At 44.3% G+C, this 23,893-nt stretch overlaps 1 protein-coding gene and 2 non-coding genes across 4 annotated transcripts in view; 1 reads left to right on the top strand and 2 right to left on the bottom strand.

Annotated features, from left to right (window-relative positions):
* Positions 1 to 23,893, top strand: part of BMPR1B (bone morphogenetic protein receptor type 1B) — a 251,003-nt gene that overhangs the window by 96,903 nt on the left and 130,207 nt on the right. The window lies entirely within an intron of this gene.
* LOC114815705 lies at positions 130 to 267 on the bottom strand. The gene has a single exon (XR_003763508.1). It is a non-coding gene; the product is annotated as a small nucleolar RNA SNORA7 (small nucleolar RNA).
* Positions 10,162 to 10,299, bottom strand: LOC114815742. The gene has a single exon (XR_003763544.1). It is a non-coding gene; the product is annotated as a small nucleolar RNA SNORA7 (small nucleolar RNA).

Below are 23,893 nucleotides of genomic sequence, written 5' to 3'. Positions count from 1 at the left end.
AGATGTGTGGTGGAGCTGGGATTAGAATCCAGGTTGTTCTGAGTCCCAGGCCTGGGTTCTGTCTTGAGTCTCCACCCTCGACTCTCGACTCTCTCCCGTGCTGCTGCTGCCCAGCACAGGGGACCTTTGACTTGTAGCAGATTGCCTTCCACTCACTAGCCACTGCCCAAGCTGGGAATGGAATGGATATGCCTCTGCTTGACTCTCCCTCCCGTAGTCGAGACTGGTAAGGTACTCGAAACTCTCCAGGTGCCATCCTGAGAGGGGAAGTCCTGAGTAGATACAAGATAATCAGATCAGACATAGTCCTGGTCCCAAACAGGGGGTTTAGGCTAGTGGGCAGGAGAACAGGTATTGAGTTCCCATTTTTCAGAGGAGGAAACTGAGGGCCTGAGACATGCCCTAGGTCACTCAGCAGGCCAGTGGTAGAGCTGAGATGAGAACACAGGATCTCCGAACTCAGCCCAGTGCTCTTTCTAGCATGGGTTAGTGGATAGAACACAAGCCTGGGAGTCAGAAGGACCTCGGTTCTAATCTCGGCCCTGCCACTTGTCCGCTGTGTGACCTTGGGAAAGTTACTTCACTTTTCTGGGCCTCAGTTCCCTCATCTGTAAAATGGGTATTGAGAGGGTGAGCCCCACTGTGGGACAGGGACTGTTCCAACTTGCCTAACTTGTATCTACCTCAGCACTTAGAACAGTGCTTGGTACATAGTAAGTGCTTAAATACTATAATCATTATTATTATTATTTCCACTAGACCACACAGCTCCACATCTATGTACAGATCTCTGCACCCAGTAGATAAACTCAATAACTCCTATTGATCGATTGATTGGAGATGTTTGTATTTCCCCTCCTGACGGCAGCCCAGTGGTGTTTTAAGAATCCTGACCCAAATGACCTAGTGGATGGAACACAGGTCTGGGAGTCAGAAGGACCTGTATTCTAATCCTGGATCCTCCACTTGCCTTCTGTGTGACCTTGGGCAAGCCACTCAACGTTTTTTATGACTCAGTTACCTGATCTGTAAAATGAGAATTAAAACTTAAGACATTTAATGGGAATTAAATGGGAATCAGGTGGGACAGGGACTGTGTAATAATAATAATGATGGTATTTGTTAAATGCTTACTATGCACCAGGCACTGTACTAGGCGCTGGGGTGGATGCAAGCAAATGGAGTTGGACAAAGTCCTCGTCCCGTTTGGGGCTCACAGTCGCAATCTCCATTTTACAAATGAGGTCATTGAGGCCCAGAGAAGTAAAGTGACTTGTCCAAGGTCCCTCAGCAGACAAGTGGCAGAGCTGGGATTAGAACTCATGACCTTCTGACTCCCAGGTCCATGCTCTATCCACTGCGCCATGCTGCTTCTCAAAATTTTGAGGTCCCACCGAGATACGAACTTGGATTGCTGGATTCAGAGTCCAGAGTGCTCATTGTTACACAACCTGTGTCCAACCTGATTTAGATTTATTTGTACATATGCCAGTGCTTAGCACAGTGCCTGGCACATAGTAAGCGCTTAATAAATACCATTAAAGAAAGAAAAGGAGATCAGAGCCCAGTGTGATTTGTGGCTTCTTATTTCCTGGCTGGACCAGGAACTGTTCCTGTCTCACAATCTTAGGCCAAACAAACCAGGGCTAGAATTCTGTTTCTTCCTTTAAAATGTCCTTAAGCTCATTGTGGGCAAGGAAAGTGTCTATTTATTGTTCTGTCGTACTCTCCCAAGTGCTTAGTACATTGCTCTGCACCATAAGGGCTCCATAAATACGACTGACTTACTGACTGACTCAGGGCAAAGGTGTTACTGCTCTGCCATGACTGCAGGGCCCAGAAGTAGCGGAGCAAGGCACTTCTTGGCAGAAGCTCTCAAAGAAGTCTGGCAACTCTGAGGAGAACTCTTTGAAGTGAAAAGGCGGCTGTGATGGGTGGCATGTGGGCTGTCTGCGAGCCTCGCTCAAACTCAACTGCCGAAAGGCAATAGAGGGCCAAGAGGAGCCAAAGAAGGGGTCGATGTCATTTTAGGGCTGTGTCCAACATAGAGGGAATAGTTTTTCTCAGCCGTGGGCAGGCTGGGCTACGGGAGGGCCTGGAGTTCTACATCATTTTATGCTCAGTTGCCCTCTCTTTCGGCCTAGAATGCTTCCCTTTTGATTTCTGTGACCAGGTCTCCAAGGTGGAACTGTTCCTTTTAGAAGAATGACTAAAGCTGGCCTTCCAGCTCCGTTTCCAGACTCTGTTGATGGTGGTACCCACTGAGCATTTACTCTCTGCTGAGCTCCATGCCAAGCTCTGGGATAGGTGAAAGAACAGACCATTCAGACACGGTGTCCTGTCTGTTCATCCAAATGGGGGAGGGCAGAGACAGAGAAACCGTCGGCAGCTTGGTGGCACTTTCTAGCTTGGTGAAGAATCTAGAACCTGCAGCCCTGAAGGTCATTCAGAATGGGACGAGAGAGTCGGTTGCTTGAGGCTAATTTTCTTTCTTTGGGGTTGACTTTTCAGTAATGTCTTGAACTTAGAAACTGGAATATGTGCCTGCCTCTATTCTCAGACAAGTGAAGGACAGTGTTAAACATTGAAAGCTCTGGCCAAAGTTGAGCTATATGTAGTTAAACTATTGATGTTGAGATACACACCTGCAATAATATTCTTAGGCATCAAAGGGACAGTTAAATGTAGTTTAAAGTCTAGAACATCATTTAGAGTAAAGTGAGTGAGTCCATTAGTTGGCACAAATAATTCTTTAGGGTTCAGACTTTTCAGTGATGTCTTGAATTTAGAAACTAGAGCATAAGCTTACCTGTGCTCTATTCTCAGAGATGCGGTGGAAGGGAACTAGATAATGGGCCCATTTCTCCCCCCAAGAAGTGAATGGACTGGGGGGAATTGTCAGTCGCCACATCCTTTGGGAGTTCTTGCAGAAATCCGGGGGGAGGCTAGGGGTGAGATGGGGTAAAGTGGTGGATGTGCCCTCCTTAAATTCGGCACTGAGTGATATGGTGGTCAACAGTCAATCAGTCTAACAATCAGAGCCCTTATTGTGGGCAGAGCAATCAATGGTATTTATTGAGCACTTACTATGTTTGGAGCACTGTACTGAGCTCTTGGGGGAGGACAATACAACAGAATTAGCAGAATGCTATATTTAAGCACCTGAGAGAGTACAGTTCACTAGGCTGGGTGGACCAGATCCCTGCCCCCAAGGAGTTTGCAATCTAGGGGGGCATCCACACCCTTACCTCACCTCATCGATAGCGCTGAGAGGCATGGATGGGAGATGCTTTGTGGGACATTATGAATGGGCAGGGTTGCAATACCTGGGCTTCAGTCCTAGAATCAAGTTCAGTTCGTAGTTAAAGTCCTCTCATAAAGACCTACTGAAATTATGGTTACTAGTTGGGAGAGGCTTGTTAAGCCAAGCGCTGGAGGAATGTGGTTGGTGTAGGCAGGATAATTAATAATTGTGGCGTTTAAATGCTTACCATATGCCAAGTACTATAATAAGTGCTGGGGTAGTTCCTCTTCCTTATAGGGCTCACAATCTAAGTAGGAGGGACAGCAGGTATGAAATCCCCATTTTTTAGGAGCCTGAGGCCCAGAGAAGTTAAATGACTTGCCCAAAGACACACAGCAGGCAAGTGGCAGAAGCAAGATTAGAATCCAGGTTTCCAGCCTCCCAATCTCATGATCTTTCAACTAAACCAAGTTGCTTCTCTTTTAGGTTCCTTCTTCAGTGCTCCCAGTTTTAGAAGGAGGTAGTTCAAAGTCTTTTTGTGTGATTCAGTTTGATACAACAGCAATGGTAGTAGTTATGTTTACTGACAACCCACTTCATTCAGTTGTATTTATTGAGCACTTACTGCATGCAGAGCACTGTACTAAGCGCTTGGGAGAGTGCAATATAACAATAAACAGACACATTCCCTGCCCACTTGGGAAGTGCAAAATAAAGAAGGGACCTATGTCTTGCCCTCAGGTACTTATACCCTAATGATGGAGACAAATATTAAAAATAATTAAAGCTGTAGTAGTTGAAATAAAGAATTGACTCTATAGGTTGAGTACATATTCAATCAGTTTGCACACACACATAGCTATTTTTCCTTTAGAGAAGCAGCATGGCTAATGGAAAGAGCTCGGGCTTGGGAGTCAGAGGTCATAGGTTCTAATCCCAGCTCCACCATTGATCAGCTGCGTGACTTTGGGCAAGTCACTTGACTTCTCTGTGCCTCAGTTATCTCATCTGTAAAATGAGCCCCAGGTGGGACAACCTGAGTACCTTGTATTTACCCCAGTGCTTAGAACAGTGCTCGGCACACAGTAAGCACTTAACTAATACCATCATCATTAGTATTCTTATTATTTAGGTGCAGATTACTAGCCAATGATTTCTCGACCTTTCGTTCGCTTTTGTCGTGAGTTGGGCATTGGTGTTGGGAGGTTTACTCTTTCCTTTCTTTATGGGCAGGGAATGTGACTGCTAATTCCATTGCATTGTACTCCCTCCCCCCCCCCCCCCAGCACTTAGCATAGTGTCATTGATTGATTGATTGATTAGCAGGGAGTGGCTATGAGGGAGGGAGAAAGCCCAAGGTTTCCCCCATTGCTGCCAACCACCACACGGTTCCTGACTTCTGTGCTATGGATGTTTCTGAGTTTAGGTCAGGTGGAATGTTACCCAACCCTTTGAAAATATATATATATATATATATATTTTTCCCATTTCTCCCAGGAACAAATGCCAGATAGTTTGGAGTCAGAAGTTGGTTACTGAGGTGGTAACTTAAGCAGCGGTGCCAGGATACAACTAGTGTTTTAATAGACTAATTAATTTGTCTGTTGCACCCAGGACCGGGGATGTCATACAATGTACAGTGCCTGTGGAATGGGGCGGGGTCGAAGAGAGGGCTGGCACAGGGAAAACGCCACTTTTGTTTTGGGGCATTAGTCTACCAGCGTGCTGCTATTAATGTCTTTTAAAGTTCTGTTTTGAAATGGGTGTTAGCTCCATTGCATGTTTTATGAAGAGTAACCCTGCAATACTACTTTGCAGGTGTGACCGTTTCCCTTCCAATTTAATTTACTTTGCTCTCAGGGAACCGTCCGAGAGAAAATAGCAGCAGAATCCAATCCAAACGTTTTCAGGCCACTTTGACGCCAAGACTCCTGGGAAACTGCACGTCTCTCCATGCTAGGGGCGGCAGCTTGCACGGCCATCTGGGGAAAGCGCTCTGCATCTTCACCACTCCTTCACCGCAAGAGTTACCTCCATCCCTTCCCATTTTCCTTTCCCCCTCCTGTCCACCAAACCAAGACCCCCATGTCCTAGGCTGCAGGAGAAGACAGATCAGCTTGTCTTGCAGGAATGAGGCTTTAGAAGGGTCTGACATCAAGAAGAAGAAATCAATGTGGTAACAGTCATAATAATGAAAATAATAATGTGGTACTCATTAAGCGCTTGCTATGTGCCCAACACAATACTAAGCACTGGTGAAGATCTTGAGATAATCATTTAACTGAATTTTTTGGGCACTTACTGTATACAGAGCGCTGTACTAAGTGAATGGGAGAGTACAATATAACAATAAACAGACACATTCCCTGCCCTAATTGGGTCAGAAACACAGTCCCTGTCACATATGGGGCTCAGAGTTTAAGGGGGAGAGAAGAAAGAATAGGGACTTAAGCCCCATCTTGCAGATGAAGAAACTGAGGCACAGAGAAGATAAGTGACTTAGTCAAGGTCACATAGTAGATAAGTGGAAGAATCAAAACATTTTGAAAGCAAATGAGAAGCAATATGGCATAGTTGATAAATCCGGGACCTGGGAGTCGGAAGGACTTGGGTTCTAATCTGGACTCCACCACTTGTCTGCTGGGTGATCTAGGGCAAGTCTCTTCACTTCACTGTTCACTGTGCCTCAGTTACCTCGTATGTAAAATGGTGATTAAAACTGTGAGCCTCATGTGAGACATGGACTAAATGTTCAACATGATTAGCTCGTATCTACCCCAGCGCTTAGTGCAGTGCCTGGCACATAATAAGTGCTTAACATACACCATTAACAAAAATAATAGTGAAGCCTACCTATGTGGAAAATTATTGAACACTCATTGATCTCACCAGCCACCCTCATACCTACCTATAATACAAAAACTAGCTGAGGTGTCGTCTTCAAACCTCAAGTATGGAGATTCAAATCAATCATTTGTATTTATTGAGCTCTTACTGTGTGCAGGGCACCATACTAAACCTTTCAGTAGTGCGTTTTCTTTTTGGTAACCTCCCAAACCTACAGACACATCACTTACAAAGTGGGCCAGATCTATTGAAAAGTAGCATTCTGTGTCCTTTACTCATGATGCCTTTTGCAACAGAACCATTGAAAAGAAGCTTTTGGAGGTCAGTACGTGAGAGCTATTGAAGCGGAACTTTCTCAATACCTTGAGTAAGCCAGTGCTCTTGAGGTGTGGTCACATGATCACTACTCCCATTTGGAAGAAACAGAGCCCATAAATCAAAGAAAAGACAAAAAAAACCTCCACCCAGTGTTTGTTGCCCCATTGGACTGGACGTTTGTGAGTCACTTTGCCACGAAGTTTGTTATCGAAATGAGGTTGGTGAAAGGCAAGGACTCGGTTCAGAGGTTAGATGGCACGAGTCATTGGACACACTTTTTGTTTTTAAAGGAGTTTAGTATGTGCCTTTGTTAGCAGAGTCTTTGGCCGCCACCAGAGTGGTAGGTGTGATTTCAGTTCCTCTCCACTGTTCACTCAATTATCCTGGATTCTATTATCTCTTTGCAGCAGAGGACTCTATAGGGGACCCTCAGTTTAGTCGAGAGATATGCCTAAACTTGTTTGGACTTAGATGCTGATGTCTTTACCTGGTGCTTTTGTTTTTATGCTGGGTGGGGAGAGAGTGTAACAGGCTCTGCTTTTCATAAGCGCTATCCCCATGGGTGTCAGCATCGTGGGTGTCAACCCCAAGGGGGCCAGTTCCATAGGGTCCAGTTGATAGGTTTCAACTATAGGGGAGATAACTCCATGATCGTCAGCTCCATGAGTGCTAATTTCATGGGTGCCAGCACGGACCTGGGAGTCAGGAGGTCATGGGTTCTAATCCCAGCTCCAAGGCAAGTCACTTCAAATTTCTGGACCTCAGTTACTTCATCTGTCAAGTGGTAATTGAGATTGTGAGCCCCATGTGGAACAGGGACTGTGTCCGCCCCTATTTGCTCGTATCCACCCCAGAGCTTAATATAGTGCTTGGCATATAGTAAACACTTAAATACCGCAATTGTTATTATTATCATCCATGGGTGTCACCTCCAAGGGTCCCAGCACCATGGAGGTGACGAGGCTTATGTCCCACACAGCTTTTGAAAAAGGATAACAGCGGTAGTTTTTAAGCTGGCAAACAGCCTTAAAATTATAATTGCTTTACTGGTTAAGCATTTACTATGTGCCAAATGCCATACTAAGTGATGAGGTAGATACAATATAAGCAGATAAGGCATAGTCAAATGAGAAAAAGTATAATAGGCTCATTATACACCCCAATAGACACCCCAGTAGACCCTATAGACTGTGAGCCAGTTGTTGGGTAGGAATTGTCTCTATCTGTTGCCAAATTGTTCTTTCCAAGCGCTAGTACAGTGCTCTGAAGCAGAAAGTGCTCAATAAGTACCATCGATTGATTAGTTGATATCGGTAGCAAGAAAAGACTTAAATTCTTAGGTGAAGTCAGTGAGAGGAGGACTGCGAGGTTGCCTTATCTCTAACTGTTGGATCACACTGCAGGGAAGTGGCATCATCAGTATAATAGTAATGATGGTATTTATTGAGCACTTACTATGTGCCAAGCACTGTTCTAAGCATGGACACTATACAGTAATAATAATCTTTACCTTTATGCAGTGTGGAAGGGAATATCCATTACCCCAGGGTCATGCAATAGATAGCATGAGCCTGTGGAAAGATTACGGGCCTAGGAATCAGGAGACTTGGGTTCTAGTCCCGACTCCGCCGCTTACTTGCTGACCTGGGTGTCACTTTTTTGGTATGGTATTGGTTAAGTCGGGAACTGTTCTAAGTGCTGGGGAAGATACAAGGTAATCAGATTGGACACAGTTCATGTCCACATGGGACTCACAGTCTTAATTCCCGTTTTACAGATGGGGTAACTAAGGCACAGAGGTCACTCAGCAGACAAGTGGTGGAGCTGGGACTAGAACCCAGTCCTTCTGATTTTCAGACTCGGGCTCTATCCAGTAAGCTATGCTACTTCCCTTGTGGCTTCTCTGTGCCTCTCTTTTCTCATCTGTAAGAATGAAACTCCCCTCTCAGGGTTGCACCTGGAGAGTTTCCAGGCCTCTACTAGTCTTGGCTATGGGAGGGAGAATCAAGTAGAGGCCTACCCGTTCCATTCCTAGCTTGGGCAGTGGCTAACGAGTGGAAGGCAATCTGCTGCAAGTCAAAACTCCCCCGTGCTGGGCAGTGGTGGCATGGGAGAGAGGCAAGGGCAGAGTCTCAAGTTTACTGTGTGGAAAGTGTCAGTGGTAAACTCCTTCTGGATTTTGTCCGAGGAAACTCTGCGGATCCGCTTCCGGAACGATTGCAGACGGAGAGCGGGGCGTTCTGGGAGAGATGTGTCTGTGGTGTTGCTATGGGTCAGAAATGACTCGACAGCATAAGACAAGACAAGAATGAGCCTGTTATACTTTTTCTCATTTGACTGTGCCTTATCTGCTTATATTGTATCTACCTCATCACTTAGTATGGCGTTTGGCACATAGTAAATGCTTATCCAGTAAAGCAATTATAATTTTAAGGCTGTTTGCCAGTTACACTTATTGTCATCATCATCATCAAAGGCATTTATTGACTGCTTATTACATTCAGAGCACTGTAGAGAGCGCTTGGGAGAATACGACTGAGTTGGCAGACGTGTTCTGCCCCCATTTCTATGTACATGTACATAAATATATCCCAATGATCCTGTACTCAGCAACAGAAGCTATTCCTTCTATTTCTCTCCTTCACATAATTCAGCTCATGTGTGACAGGATGACAGCCAAGATGGGGAGTAACTGAAACTCTTCAACCTTAAATTAATAGTTTTGTGGCTGCCAGTGTTATTAGAGTGTCATGGAAGATCATAAAACTACAGGATGAAAGTTGTCCTGAGCTTCCATTGGACTTGCAGCTTTGGAAGTTTTCCTAAAGCAATTCAGTACTTAGTTTGAGGTTTGTGAGTTTACAGAACTCTGAAACTTTTATTTAGGGGCCGGCTTAAAGGAGGCAAGATTCATTTTGGTTTATGTGGGTATAAGTATGAAGAGGCAAGATTGATATTTGTCTGTCTGTTGCCTATTTGTGGGCATAAATGTGTGTGTCTGTGTAGTTGTGGGTCCATGTCTGAGTCATGTATTTGTCAATGTATCAGAGTGTATGTGTTTGTAATAATAATATAATTATGGTACTTGTTAAGCACTTACTCTGTGCCAAGCATTGTTCTAAGTGCTGGGGTGGATAAAAGCAGATTGGGTTGGATACATTCCCTGTCCCACGTGGGGCTGTCACTCTTAATCCCCATTTTACAGATGAAGTAACTGAGGCCCAGAAAAGTGAAGTGAGTTGCCCAAGGTCACACAGCAGACATGTGGCAGAGCTGGAAATAGAACTCTAGTCCTTCTGACCCCCAGGCCCATGCTCTATCCAGTAAGACATGCTGCTTATATGTTTGTGCACATGTAGGTGTCTATAGGGGTTTGTGTGTGTATCTTTGTGTAAGACTGCCTTCTTTGAGGTACTCATCTCTGCAGTCTGATGCATATTCTTTCACTCCCTTTTACCTGCTGAGGATTTTAGGAAGATTGGCAATTCAGACGGATTGCCAGGCTGCTAACCCCGCTAGAGGAATGGTCTAGTCTTATGCTGTCAAGTTGTCTCTGAACCGTAGTGACGCAATGGACACATCTCTCCCAGAATGTCCCACCTCCATCTGCGATCATTCTGGCAGCAGATTCATAGAGTTTTCTTGGTAAAAATCCAGAAGTGGTTTACCATTGCCTCCTTCTACGCAATAAAATTGAGTGTCCACCCTTGACTCTCTCCTATGCCGCTGCTACCCAGCACAGGTGAGTTTTGATTTGTAGCAGATGGCCTTCCATTTGCTAGCCACTGGCCAAGCTAGGAATGGAATGGATAGGCCTCTGCTTGATCCTCCCTCCCGTAGTCGAGACTGGTGGAGTATTGGAAACTCTCCAGGTGTGACCCTGAGAGGGGTCCTATGGAAATAGAGAAGTCTTTTTGAATTCTCTGAGGGGAGATGAGCACAATTCCCCCAGTCCAAGACCAGGAGGGCAGGCCGCCGGGGCTGTCGGTAGCCACACCGACGCCAATCGGAGGTGGGCGGAGAGGGGTGAGAAGCCCTTCCCCCCAGCTCGCCCTACCGCTCATGGCCTCCAAGGCCACTTAGTTCCCTGTGTTGCATAAGATTCAGGAAAGATTACAAAATCCATTTAGGGTGATTGGAGTACTTCCCCAAGTGCATAGCACAGTGCTTTGCATGTAGTGAAGCATCTTGGCCCAGCAGATAGAGCATGGGTGTGGGAGTTTGAAGGTCCAGGGCTCAGCCACTTGTCTGCTGTGTGACCTTGGGCAAATCTCTTCCCTTTTCTGGGCCTCACTTGCCTCAGCTGTAAAATGGGGATTGAGACTGTGAGTCCCATGTGGGACAGGAACTGTGTCCAACTGGTTTGCTTGTAACCACTCCAGTGCTTAGTACAGTGATTGGCACATAGTAAGCACTTAACAAATACCATAATTATTATTACTATGTCCTTGGTGCTGAGTAAATGCCAATTATTTGATTGGTGCTTTGAAAGAAGCCCTGTGTGCATAGCGGTAATAATAATAATAGTAATTGTAGTATTTATTAAGCTTTTACTATGTGCTAAGCACTATTCTAAGAACTGGAATTGATACAAGATAATCATATTGGACATGGTCCCTGTCCCACATGGGGCTCACTGTCTTGATAAACATTTTACATATGAGGTAACTGTGGCACAGAGTAGTGAAGTGCCTTGCCCAGGGCCACACAGCAGACAAGTGGAGGAGTGGGATTAGAACCCAGGTCCTTCTGACTCCCAGGCCCATGCTCTCTCCACTATACCATTTATATGAATATCCATCCACCCCTCTAGATATTAAACTTTCAATGTAAGATGTGTACCCCTAGACTGTAATCTCATCTCTAGACTGTAAGCTTCCTCTGGACAGGAACTGTGTCTGCTATATTGTTATTATCGTTCTGTCCCAAGCACTTAGGACAGTGCTCTGCACTCAGTAAGCGCTCAATAAGTACTACTGAATAAATATTGTACTCTCCCAAGTTCTTAATTCCTCCACGCACAGTGAGCACTCAGTAAATACCATTGATGGCAGGCCGATTCAGTGAGCCGACCAAGGATTCAACAGTAATGTTCCATCTGATATTGGGTCTGACATGGGGGAGAATCAGTGTTGTCAAAATGGTTACCGTTTCAGCCATGATGGTCTTAATTGTGAGCATCGTGTGGGGCAGGTATTGGGTCTGAACTGATTATCTTTCAGCACGGCTGAGAAGCAACATGGCTTAGTGGATAGAGCACGGGCCTGGGAGTCACCAGGACCTCGGTTCTAATCCCGGTTCTGCCGCATGTCTGCTGTGGGATCTCACTTTACTTCTCTGAGCCTCAGTTACCTCATCTGGAAAATGGGGCTTAAGAGTGTGAGTCCCAGGTGGGACAGGGACTGTATCCAACCTGAGTGACTTGTATCTACCCTACTGCTTAGAACAGTGCTTGGCACATAGTAAGCGCTTAATAAGTACCATAATTATCATTACTTCCCCCGGTGCTTAACACAAAGAGAACACTTAATAAATGTAGTAATCATCATATTTGAGAGTGAATTTCAGCCCAGGAAACGTTTGTGTGAAACATCACCAGGAGGCAGTCAGTGAATTAACATTTTAGAACTTGTCCCGAGCACTGCTATTGCCGCTAAGACAACTGTACCCAGTTAGGAAACAGGGACGATAAAATTTATTTGACGGGGTTCCTTTGAGGATAAATGAAACCATATTGCTCTGAGCATCTCAGAAGAGAGGTGGCGAACATTCAATACCTGGGTATCTTTCCTATCCCAGATTTCAAAGCTGTCTTTTGCCTAAGGGAATTTATTTCCCTGCAGTCCTTCTGCATTTCCTTTCCAGGCTCTGCTAGTGACTTGAAAATCACATTAAATGGCATTATCGGTTAAAACAGGCTCAAACACCAGTCAGGTAGCCGCTTTTGTGCATTGTTTTATTGTGTCGTTTCAGTGGTAAATACAGTTCATTAAAATTAAGCTAATTGCCAGCCCTCAGTAATATTTTTAAGAGCCCAAATCTAGGCTTTTCCTCACAAAGTGCAATTTCCATCATGCAACCTGTGTACAGGCGTTGTTTAGGGGGGATTTAACAGCTGCCTGGCGGACCCATTTAATGATCTCCAGATTTTTTGTTTTCCATGGCGTCATCATCGGAGCAGACGAGAATACAAAAAGCCACTGGGCACTTTTTGTGTGTTTTCAGTGACGGTTTAGAGCAGTTTCTCGGGTCCCTCCAAAAGGCGGGCCAGCTTGATGCTATACCAAGGGAACTAAGCAAAACCCCGAACTGAGATGCTGTTAACAGATCGGGAAATACGGTAGGTCTTGCAAGTCAGAGAGTCAAGTGGCCTATTGGCTGCAGGGTGGGTTTATTTGCCTGTTGTTTTTTCTTTCTTCTTTCCCTCGAACAAACCTTTGTGTGCTCCAGCCAGACGAAACTATAAATTCAGCCTGCTTGCCGACAGAGATGGCGAGTCTTGAACCCTGCTCTGTGGCGGCTCCTGTGATTAAATCCAATCCCTCCCCGATCCCCATAAAAAAAAAAAAATAGTCCTGTAATTTAGTCCTCTCTGACCTCTATTCATAGATGGTTAGTTCTTCCTGAGGCAGGGTCCATATATAATTCCCACTCATATACTCTTTCCCAGTGTTTAATACAGTTCTCTGCACAAAGTGCCTGCAAATCAGCACCCCAAAATAAAGAAATTCAATTCACTTTTGGAAGTTCATTGGAGAAATCTAGAAAGAATCTCTCTGGAAAAGTGGGGTTGTAGGGCACCCTCTGGGTCGGGAGTTGATAATTTGTGAGCCTCATCTCAGCTCTGCCTCTTTCCTCGACCACTCTGTGCTTCATTTTCTCCACCTGCTGTGTGTGTCAGTAGTGAAAATGGTGATAACCCATAGTGATTGTACTTATTGAGCACTTACTGCGAGCAGAGCATTACACTAAGCACTTGGGAGAGTGCAATAGAGCTGGAGACACATTTTCTGACCACAAGGAGTTTGCCACAAATGATATTTGTTAAGCCCTTGTGATGTGCCAAGCACTGGGCTAATTGCTGGGGTCAGTCCCTGTCCCACGGGAGCGCTCACGGTTAAAGTGGAAGGGAGAACAGGTATTGAAACCCTATGTTACAGAAGCACTGTGGCCTTGTGGGTAGAGCATGGGTCTGGGAGTCAGAAGGACACTTGTCTACTGTGTGACCTTGGGCAAGTCACTTCACTTCTCTGTATCTCAATTACCTCACGCATAATGGGAATTAAGACTATGAATCCCACTCTGCCCGGGGCCTGTGTCCAAACTGACAACCTGGTATCTACCCCAGTGCTTAGTGTACAGTGCCAGGTACATAGTTAGTGCTTAACAAATGCTGTAAAAAAAAAAGAGGCAGCCGAGGCCCAGAGAAGTTAAGTGACTTGCAGAAGGTCACACAGCAGTCAGAATGCAAGATGTAAGCCCAGATCCTCTGATTCTCAGGAAAAGTGCTCTTTCCACTAGGCTATGTTACAAGATGAGCTTGACACATAATAAGCGCTTAACTAATGCCACTGAAAAAATACTTTTGATTGACCGGCAATTGAATATAGCTCCAGCTGCTTCCAAACAATGCAACAAGCAGGGAGATGGGGGTATGCGTGTATGCTTGCGTGTGTGCATGCATGCACATTTCCCCCTTCAATTAGCTGTACCAAGCACTAAGGAGAGTCCAATAAAATAGAGTTGGTAGACATAATCCTTCCCCTCAAGGAATTTACAATCCAGTCAGTCATATTGATTGAGTGCTTTCTGTGTGCAGAGCACTATACTAAGCAATTGGGAGAGTAAAATAGAACAGTATAGTGTGGGAGAAAGTAAAATAAATTTCAGTTAAGGGAAACAATGGAGCATGGCTTAGTGGATAGAGCACAGGTCTGGGATGACTCCCCGGTCATGGGTTCTAATCCCAGCTCTGCCACATGCCTGCTTTGGGACCTTGGGCACATCATTTCTCCAGGCCTCAATTACTTCAGCTATAAACTAGGGATGAAGAGTGTGAGCCCTTTGTGGGACAGGACTGTGTCCAACCTGACTAACTTGTATCTACCCCAGTGCTTAGAACAGTGTTGGCACATAGCAAGAACTAAACAAATACCATTATTATTTTTATTATTATTAGAGTCGTGAGATTTGGGCTGGGCTTTCCCAGCAGCTCCCTCCTCCCCCACTCCCTCAACACCTTCCAGGTTGGATAATAATAATTATGGTACTTGTTAATACAACAGAAGCAGCATGGCTTAGTGGAAAGAGACTGGGCATGGGAGTCAGAGGATGTGTGTTCTAATCCCCGCTCACAAGTTGTCTGCTGTGTGACCTCGGGCAAGCCACTTCACTTCTCTGTGCCTCAGTTATCTCATCTGTAAAATGGGGATTAAGACTGTGAGCCCCACGTGGGACAATCTGATTACCTTGTATCTACCCCAGTGTTTAAAACAGTGCTTGGAACACAGTAAGTGCATTGCAAATACCATTATTATTAAAATTACTATTGTTATTAGAGTAGGGAGATAAAATCCCTGCTCTCAAGGAGCTTAAGTCTAGCAGATTCCTGTGTTGGTGTTGAGCAGAACGGGCTGTCCCTGGGGAGAAGGTGGGTGCGGTGGTCAAGGGAAAGAACTCTCTATTCATTCACTCAATTATTTTTATTGAGTGCTTACTGTGTGCAGAGCACTGTACTGAGTGCTTGGGAGAGGACAATCTAATAATAAACAGATATATCTCCTGGCCACAGTGAGCTTACAGTCTCATTGGCTGTTGGCTGGAGGCTCAGTCTTCCCTGATGGAGCTCCAGCAACCAGGGTAGAGGGTGGCGGAGAAGATGGGGTCCAGACCTGCACCCCCACATTTGGGGACTAGAGTCCCACAGCCACACTTCTGTTCTTCCTCCTATTTAGACGGCAAGCCCCATGTGGGACCTGATTATCTTATATCTACTCCAGCGCTGGCATACAGCGCATAGCACAATAGTAAGTGCTTAACAAATACTACAACAGTTATTGTAAGTGCTCAACAAATTCCACTCAAGATGATAATTACAATAATTATTTAATAATAATTGTAACACCACCAATAATTGTGGTGTTAACTTACTATATATAAAGAACTGTGGTATACATTGGGTCACAAGAAGTTAATCAGATTAGACACAATCCTCTTTCTTCATGGATCTTGCAGTCTGAGGGAAAGGCAACATACATTTCACCCCCATTTTAAAGATGAGGAGACTGAGGCAGGGAGAAGTTAAATGGCTTGCCTAAATTCACAAAGTGTGCAAGGAATTGACACTTTCAAATTGAATTTCCTCCTAAGTGTTTAGGACAACAGGTTGCTTTTTGACCCCAGAAATGTTAGGATGGAAAAGTGTTTTTGGCAACACTTCCAGTTCTCGGCCTCTTCATCTGTCTCAGCAGACAAACTTTTACATTTTGGACAAGGGATCCAGTCCTCTGCCCCTCTATCTGTCTCTCTAGAAGAGTTTAGAGAATCTCAGAGCCCCTTGTGGAACCCGTCTTTGTGATTGGATGAGTCAGGGCAGGGCCACCTTTGGCTAGAAGAGAGTGGAAAGAAACCATCTGCAATCATCATCCAGTGGCCATTTCTACACTCAGATTGCCAGCTGTTGCACAGGGAATAGGAAAAGAATGCTATTTTGTTGGATTGGCAAAGAAATTCCAGATAATTGACAACACTTGTTTCTTGTGAGAAATTATTTGGATTTTGCGTAGAAAAAATGCCTTTCTAACATTTAATAACATTTCTAAGATCCTTTTATTGCTCCAATGACACAGTCTGTTTCCATAGATGAGCTTCATTGTATAAATAATGTGGATAATAATGGCCTTTGTCAAGCGCTTGCCAAGCACTGGGTTTGATACGGATAATCAGATGGCACACTGTTGCTGGGGAAAGAGCATGGGACTGGAAATCAGTAGACCAGGGTTCTAGTCCTGACTCTAGCACTAGCCTGCTGTGTGACCTTAGAAGCAGCACAGCCTAGTGGATAGGGCCCAGGCCTGGGAGTCAGAAAGGCCTAAAAGCTAATCCCAGCTTCACCATCTGTGTGCTGTATGAACTTGGGCAAGTCGCTTCATTTCTCTGGGCCTCAGTGACCTCCTCTCTAAAATGAGGATTAAGACTGTGACTCCCATCTAGGACAGGAACTGTGTCCATCCTGATTAGCTTGCATCTACCCCAGCACTTAGAACAGTGCCTAGGACATAGTAAGCATTTAACAAATGCCATAACCACCCCGCCCCCCCCCAAAAAAACAACTTAACCTCTCTGAGCTTCACTGTCCTCATAATGGGAATAAATACCTTTTCTCTCTCACTCTTAGATAGTAATCATTTTGGAGGTATATTTTAAGCAGTTATTATGTGGCAAGCACTTTTCTCACCACTGGTTAGATATAAATTAATTAGACCAGTTACAGTCTCTGGCCCACATGAAGCTCACAATCTAAGTAGGAGAGAGAACAGGTATTAAATTCCCATTTTGCATTTGAGGATTCTGAGGCACAGAGAAGTCAAGTGATTTGCCCAAGGTCATGCAGCACCCAGGTCCTCTGACTTCCAGGCCTGTACTCTTTCCTCCATGCCACACTCCTTCAAAATCATGGTTTTTATTAAGCAGTGGCTAAGTACCAAAGTACTAGGGTAAATATGAAATAATGAGATCAATCGGATGCAATCACTGTCACACATGAGGCTCACAGATTGAGAGAGAGGAAGAGCAGGGATTTTATTCCCACGTTATAGTTGATAAAGAAGCTGAGGCACAGAGAAGTTAAATGTCTTGGCCAAGGTCACACATAGAAGGCAAGTGACCAATGTTGCCTGCTAGGTCAGGTCGGAAGGATTTCTTTTTGTTTTGGAAAATCTCCAGACTTAATACCAGAGTGACTGCAAACTTTCAGAGGTTTTACACCTATTCATTGCTTTGTGGGAAGCGTTCATTCAGTGCACATTGCACCTCGTTCAAAGAAACTGTTCTCCACATTTTGAAAATGGCATGTTTTTCTCCCAATTTCTATATGTTTATGCCTCCACAGAAAGAGAGAGAGAGAAAGAGAGCAGGAGGGAGCTGAAATTTCAGTGATAAATCCATAATGGAAAGAACATGGGAATAGGAGTCAAGATCTGGGTTCTAGCCCCTGCTCTGTGACTCACCTCCTGTGTGACCTTGGGCAAGTCACTGGGAATAAGATACTTGTTCTCCTTACCTCTTATAATGTGAGCTTCATAATAATAATAATAATTAATAATAATAACTGTGGTATTTGTTAAGCGCTTGTATGTGCCGGGCACTGTTTAAGCCCTGGGGTAAATATAAGCCAATCAGGTTGGACAGGGCCCATGTCCCACATAGGACCCACTTTGTTAATTCTTATTTTATAGATGAGGTAACTGAGGCACAGAGACTTGTCCAAAGTCAGACAGCAGCCAAGTGGTGGAACCAGAATTAAAATCCAGGTCCTTCTGACTCCCGGGCCCGTGCTCTGTCCACTAAGCCACCCTGCCTATTATCATTAGTTCATGCAGTTTTTTTTTAAGCACATTCATATCAGTTATCTCATTTCAATCTCATAGCATCCTGGAGAAGTAGGAGAATCAGGTATTGTTTTCCCCATTTTGAGATGGAGTCCCAGAGAGGCTAAGTGATCTGTCTTAGGTCATGTAGCAAGCCAGTGGCAGAGCAGGGAGTAGAATCCAGGTTCTCCCAACTTTCATCCTCAAGAACTCTCTACAGAACAACAAATGTGCAGAGCCTCAGATAAAGCTCTCAAAGGAAGACTGCCAACTCCTGTGGGCAGGAATTGTATCGATCATCTCGGTAATGTTGTACTCTCCCAAGTGCTTAGTACAATGATCTGGACATGGTAAACTCACAATAAATACCACTGATTGAAAGGAAGAGGAGCAAAGAAGGAAATGGTGAGAGTCAAACAGACAAGAAGTCAAATATGGAATCTATGCTGATCTTTAGGGAGAAAGACTGAGGTGGAGGGAGAGAGAATTAGGGGGAGGGAAAAGGAGAGAAAGGGCCCACTGAGGAAGGTCAGCAGGGGTTTGGGAGGCAGATGTGACCCAGGGAGACATTACAAGGAGAGAGAGTAGCTGAGAGAGAGAGAGGGGTCAGTCATCAAGCACAAAGAAGGAGCACAGGAAAGACACACAGGAAGGGAAGAAAGACAGTGAGCTTGGGGCAAGCGGGGGAGCCTGGTGAATGAACAAGATTGAGCCTATAAGAACAGTGTGATTGTCACAAAGTCCAAATATCTCCTCCGGGATGGCTCCTCCACATGTGTTTTATCTTCCTTTTAAACCTTCGCCCCTTGATTATAGTAATCGTTTGCTTTTATGAAACATCTCTATTTGTCCAGAATAATTTCACTTTCCTCAGCTAAAGTGATTCTCACTAGATTCTGGCAAGATAGGGAGATGTTGGCATTATTATGGTCATTTTACAGATGAGGAAACCGAGGCCCACAGAGGTTAAGGAACTTGCCTGATGTCTCCCATTTGGCAAGTGGCCGAGCTAGCAATCAATCAATTGATCATATTTATTGAGTGCTTACTGTGCATGGAGCACTGTACTAAGCACTTGGGAGAGTACAGTATATCAAGGTTGGTAAACACATTCCCTGCCCACAACAAGCTGACAGTCTAGATGTTCTGACGCTCAGACCCTTGGACTTTCTGCTTGACTACCTCCCTCATGTTCCCGTTTTCTTGTTTGCCACTTTCCCTGAGTTTGCTCCACTTCCTGTTTAGGATAGATGATTGCCCCAAACTCTCCTTTCAACTTGCGAGGAGTGAGGGCCTGATTCAAGCCTGCCTTTGTGATTTAGCCTGGGTTCTGCCATTCCAGGATTGCTCGTTTATTTGATTAAAAACAACTGGTAAGACTCATCTCTAGCAGCACCAAGTATGAGCGATTGTGAACTTTGCAAAATATTTATGACGCTCAAGTTCTGGTTTTAATATTTAGTTCTTTGGTGTGGACCAGAATTCCATTTTAGCAACTTTGATGGAATTAGCCTGCTCTTGTCAAGCCCTTGTTGTTGAATGGTGGATCACTTGGCAATTCATATCACAAGTAGTTTTGACAGAGTTCCACGGTGGAAATAGACTCGGAGTGTTTTATAGCCTCCATCGAAATGAAAAACAATCCCAAATAATCTCCTCTTTAGTCACTTTCCAAAAATGACCCTGCACATTTTCGGCTTTTGATTTGTATGCATTCATATCAATGGATGTCAGACAACATTTCCTCCGATTAGAGAACAATCATTCTGTACCTGATTATCACAGGCATCAAAGAACCGGCAGTGCTCAGCATTTGGTTCAGATCACCAGGAGGAGCATCGAGATTAATGCTGAGATTGATTCATAGTTAATTCTGAATGTAGGTTTTAAGAGCTCTCCCCATTGCACTGTAGTTTATCCAGATCAATAAAAATTATGTTTATCAAGTGTTGACTATGTACTAGGCACTGGGGTAGATATGAAATTACGAGATCAGACTCGGTCCCTGCCCCTCAATCAATCAGTCAGTTGTATTTATTGAGCACTTGCACTAAGTACTTGAGAGAGAGGATAATTAAGTAAATTGGCCTAGGAATTTACAATCTAGCTAGAAAGAGAGATGTGGAAAAAAAGACTGGTGGGAAGGCAACTGCATATGAAGATGTATATTCTAGTGCTGTGGGAGGGGGAAGGTGACAAAGTGCTGAGTGGATACAGACTCAAAGGTATAGGTGATGGGGAAAGGGGGAAAATAGGGTGGGGAGATGAGAGGTAAGTCAGAGAAGGCTTTCTGGAGATGTGGTTTTAGTAGGGCTTTGAAGATAGAGTCCAAGGACAAATATTTGGGGTTTTTTGAGGTAGTGGTGATGGATTGTCATGAACTATCTGCAATCTCCCAGAGACCTCTAGTATGTTCATTCATTTGTTTATTCAATCGTATTTATTGAGGGCTTACTGTGTGCAAAGCACTGTACTAAGCCCTTGGAAGAGTACAATATAACAATAAACAGACACATTCCCTATCTGTCTATTATTCAGTATCTCAGTTCATTTTTTTGCTGGGTCGATCTGGGTCACTACATCTTACTCTTGTAGTCTATATGATACCCAAACTCACACTCAAAATGACCCATTCCAGCTGCAACAATAGTAATAATTATGGTCTTTGTTAAATACTTACTTGGGCCAAGCACTGTTCTAAGCACTCGGGTGGATACAAGGTTATCAGGTTGGACACAATCCCTTTTCCCCTGTGGGGCTCACAGTTTAAGTATAACTGTGGTACTTGTTAAGCATTTATTCTATACCAAGCACTCTACTGGGGTAGATTGAAGATAATCAGATCCCATATGGTGCTCATAGTCTAACTAGGAAGGAGAAGAGGAATTGAATCCCTGTTTTGCAGGTGAGGGAACTGAAGTACAGAGAAATTAAGTGACTTGCCCAAGATCATGCAGCAGGCAAGTGGCAGAGCCGGGATCAGAACCTAGGTCCTCTGTCTCCAAGTTCCATGCTCTTTTTGCATTAGGCAGTGTTATTTCCCTTGGTTTATCTCACAAAATCCTTTTAATAGTTGACACTAGAGTTAATTTTCAAATTACACTTATCAGAAATTTATGGGGTCTAGTATTCTTCATGCTTCAGTCACCATTTAAGATATGCCTCCAACTATCAGATTAGACCACAATGTGTAAGTCGCACAAAAGATATTCTTGAAACTCCCACATTCCACAAAGCTAGACTCAGTTTTGGTTCTTTATTGGTGAATATGATAAGCAATAGAGAAGCAGTATGACCTAGGGAAAAGAGTACTGGCTTGGAGTCAGATGACCTGGATTTTAATCCCGACTCCCCCAAGTACCTTGGGCAAGTTATTTCACTTCCCTGGGCCTCAGTTTCCTCATCTGTAAAATAGGGATGAAATACCTGTTCTCCCACCTCTTTAGACTGTGACCCCCTTGTGGGACACGGACTTTGTCCACCCTGATTATCTTTTATCTACCCTAGCGCTTGTCACATAGTAAGTGTTTAACAAAACCCACAGTGATTAAAAGCATTACGTTTATGAAAGACATTATCTTAGCAGGGACCGCACTGAAAGTAATCAAATTTTTAGCAGACTGAAGTCAGAATTTCTGCTGATCTACTAGTTTTAAGCATAGGTGCCAACTATTCGCTTTGAATCTGGGCCCAAAAAGGAAGCAGGGATTTTAGAGGGACTGAGGAAATCACCATTTTGGGTCTTTTCAGCCCAGATTGGAAACTCTTGGCTCATGTCAAAGGCCCGGGATGAACAAGTCTGAAAACCTAGCTCAAAAGCTGTGGGGAGATTGATGAGAATTCCTCTATGTGGTTCTGTAGTTCTAGATGAATCTTGATGCTTGGAAAAGCTGTAGGTACAGGGCCTGCTTGGTAAAAACTGGAATAGTAGTAAAATTCCGCATGACCCAAAAAAAACAAACCCAAAAAACCAGAGCATATAGAAACCCCAGAATACCCCAGAAATCTCTAGAGTAAAGACCCATCCTAGAACAGAGTCATAGGTCATCTGAGGAACGCTGAATCTGCACTGACACATTCATGAATCTTAGTAGAGGTTACAGAAATGTTTCTAATGCTGCAAACAGAAGAGAAAAATATTTGGCATCTTGAGGTAAAATAGGTCTAAGGGTCTGCTGTCGTTTGAAAAACAAAAGCACTAGTGTTTCGAGCCAGAGGGCCGAATATCTTGGAGTCTAACGTGGAAAATGTTTATAGTGTTGTATAGTTTTATTACTGCAGACTGAAAGAAAAACCGTTTATTGAATAATTTTCAGCCAGGAGGGGATTTTGTGCAGGTTGATTATCAAGGACAGCGAAAAATAGTCTCCGTTACGAGAGTCGGCATGGAAGCCCTGTGTCATGGGGGGCTTTCTGGGTGTTGACGGTGGCAACTCTCCATTTCATGCAATCGGGGGGCTTTCAGCCTCGGTCCACGTGCGCTCTGCAATGTCTTGGAACGGAAACTAGTTTTGGTTGTAGGCGTACCCAGATGGAAATGTCTGTGGATCGCTTCACTGTGAGGTTTTCTCAGATTCCTGGAGGAAAAGCACCAACTGGATCTCTGCGGGAGGGTTCTGAGGCTGGTTCTGAGGTGGCCAAGAGGCACCGTAGCCTGAAGTAGAGCACGGGACTGGGAGTCAGAAGATGGGGTTCTAATCCTGGCTCTGTCACTTACCTGCCCTGTGACCTTGGACAAGGGTCTTCATTTCTCTGGGCCTCAGTTTGCTTAGTTGTAAAATGGCGATTCAACAACTGTTCCTCCTCCTTAGACTGTAAGCCCCATATGGGGCAGGGACTGTAGGACCTGACGCTATCACACTCTTTGGCCCATAGTTAAGCCTTACTATATATCACAATCATTATTATTATTATTGATTCACATCCTTTTTAAATACTGATTTTTTGGATAATTTTTTATGCTATTTAGAACTGACTCTGTGCCAGGCACTGTACTAAGCACTGGGATAAATGCAAGATTATCAGGGTGGACACATTCCATGTCTCACATGGGGCTCACAGCTTTAATCCCCATTTTACACATGAGGGAACTGAGGCACAGAGAAGTTAGATGGCTTGCCTAAGATCACATAGAAGGTAAGTGGCAGAGCTGGGATTAGAACCCAGCTCCTCTGACTTCCAGGCCCATTCTCATTCCACTCTGAAGGTTCTGAAGGGCTCACAATCCAAGGGTAAGGAAAGGAAAAGAGGATGAGGACAGACGTATAAGGAAGGATGAAACAATAAAATAACAAAAATGATATAAAATGAAGAGACTACAATAAAGATAGCAAGCATTGTTGTTAGAGGAGCCGAGTTTTGGGTCTCCCATCTCCATCCCCTCATCCACTCTTCTTGGAACTCTCTTCCATATCAGATTGACCACAGCTGTCCTCAAGTTTGAAACCCACTAAAATCCCAACTCTTCCTGTAGGTTTTCTCCTGGTTGATTTCCCAGGCTCTTGAGATGATCGATCAATCATGTGTATTGCGTGCTTTCCGTGTGCAGAGCACTGTACTAAGTGCTTGGGAGAGTAGAGTATAATAATATAACAGAGTTGGTAGACATTTTTACTTCTCCACAAGTTTACAATCCAGAGGGGGTGGCAGACATTACAAATATATATGTAAGTGCTGGGCAGGTTGAAGAGATTTCATTTTCAGCCAACTCTAGCCTTTAGGGATGTCTTTTCACTCTCCTTTGCATTCATATGTATATGTCTCCTTTGTTTTTATTCTCTATAGTGGTATTTTTTACGTTTGTCTCCCTGTTAAAGTGCAGGCTCTTTGTGGGAAGGGAACGTGTCACGTGTCACTTCATTCCTCTGAATTACCAAGTGCTTAGTATAGTGCACCA

The sequence above is a fragment of the Ornithorhynchus anatinus genome, chromosome 12 (genome assembly GCF_004115215.2).
Source record: "Ornithorhynchus anatinus isolate Pmale09 chromosome 12, mOrnAna1.pri.v4, whole genome shotgun sequence".
In the NCBI taxonomy this organism is placed as follows: Eukaryota; Metazoa; Chordata; class Mammalia; order Monotremata; family Ornithorhynchidae; genus Ornithorhynchus; species Ornithorhynchus anatinus.
The sequence above is the reverse complement of the archived record's forward strand: the minus strand, read 5'-3'. Positions and strand labels throughout refer to the sequence as shown.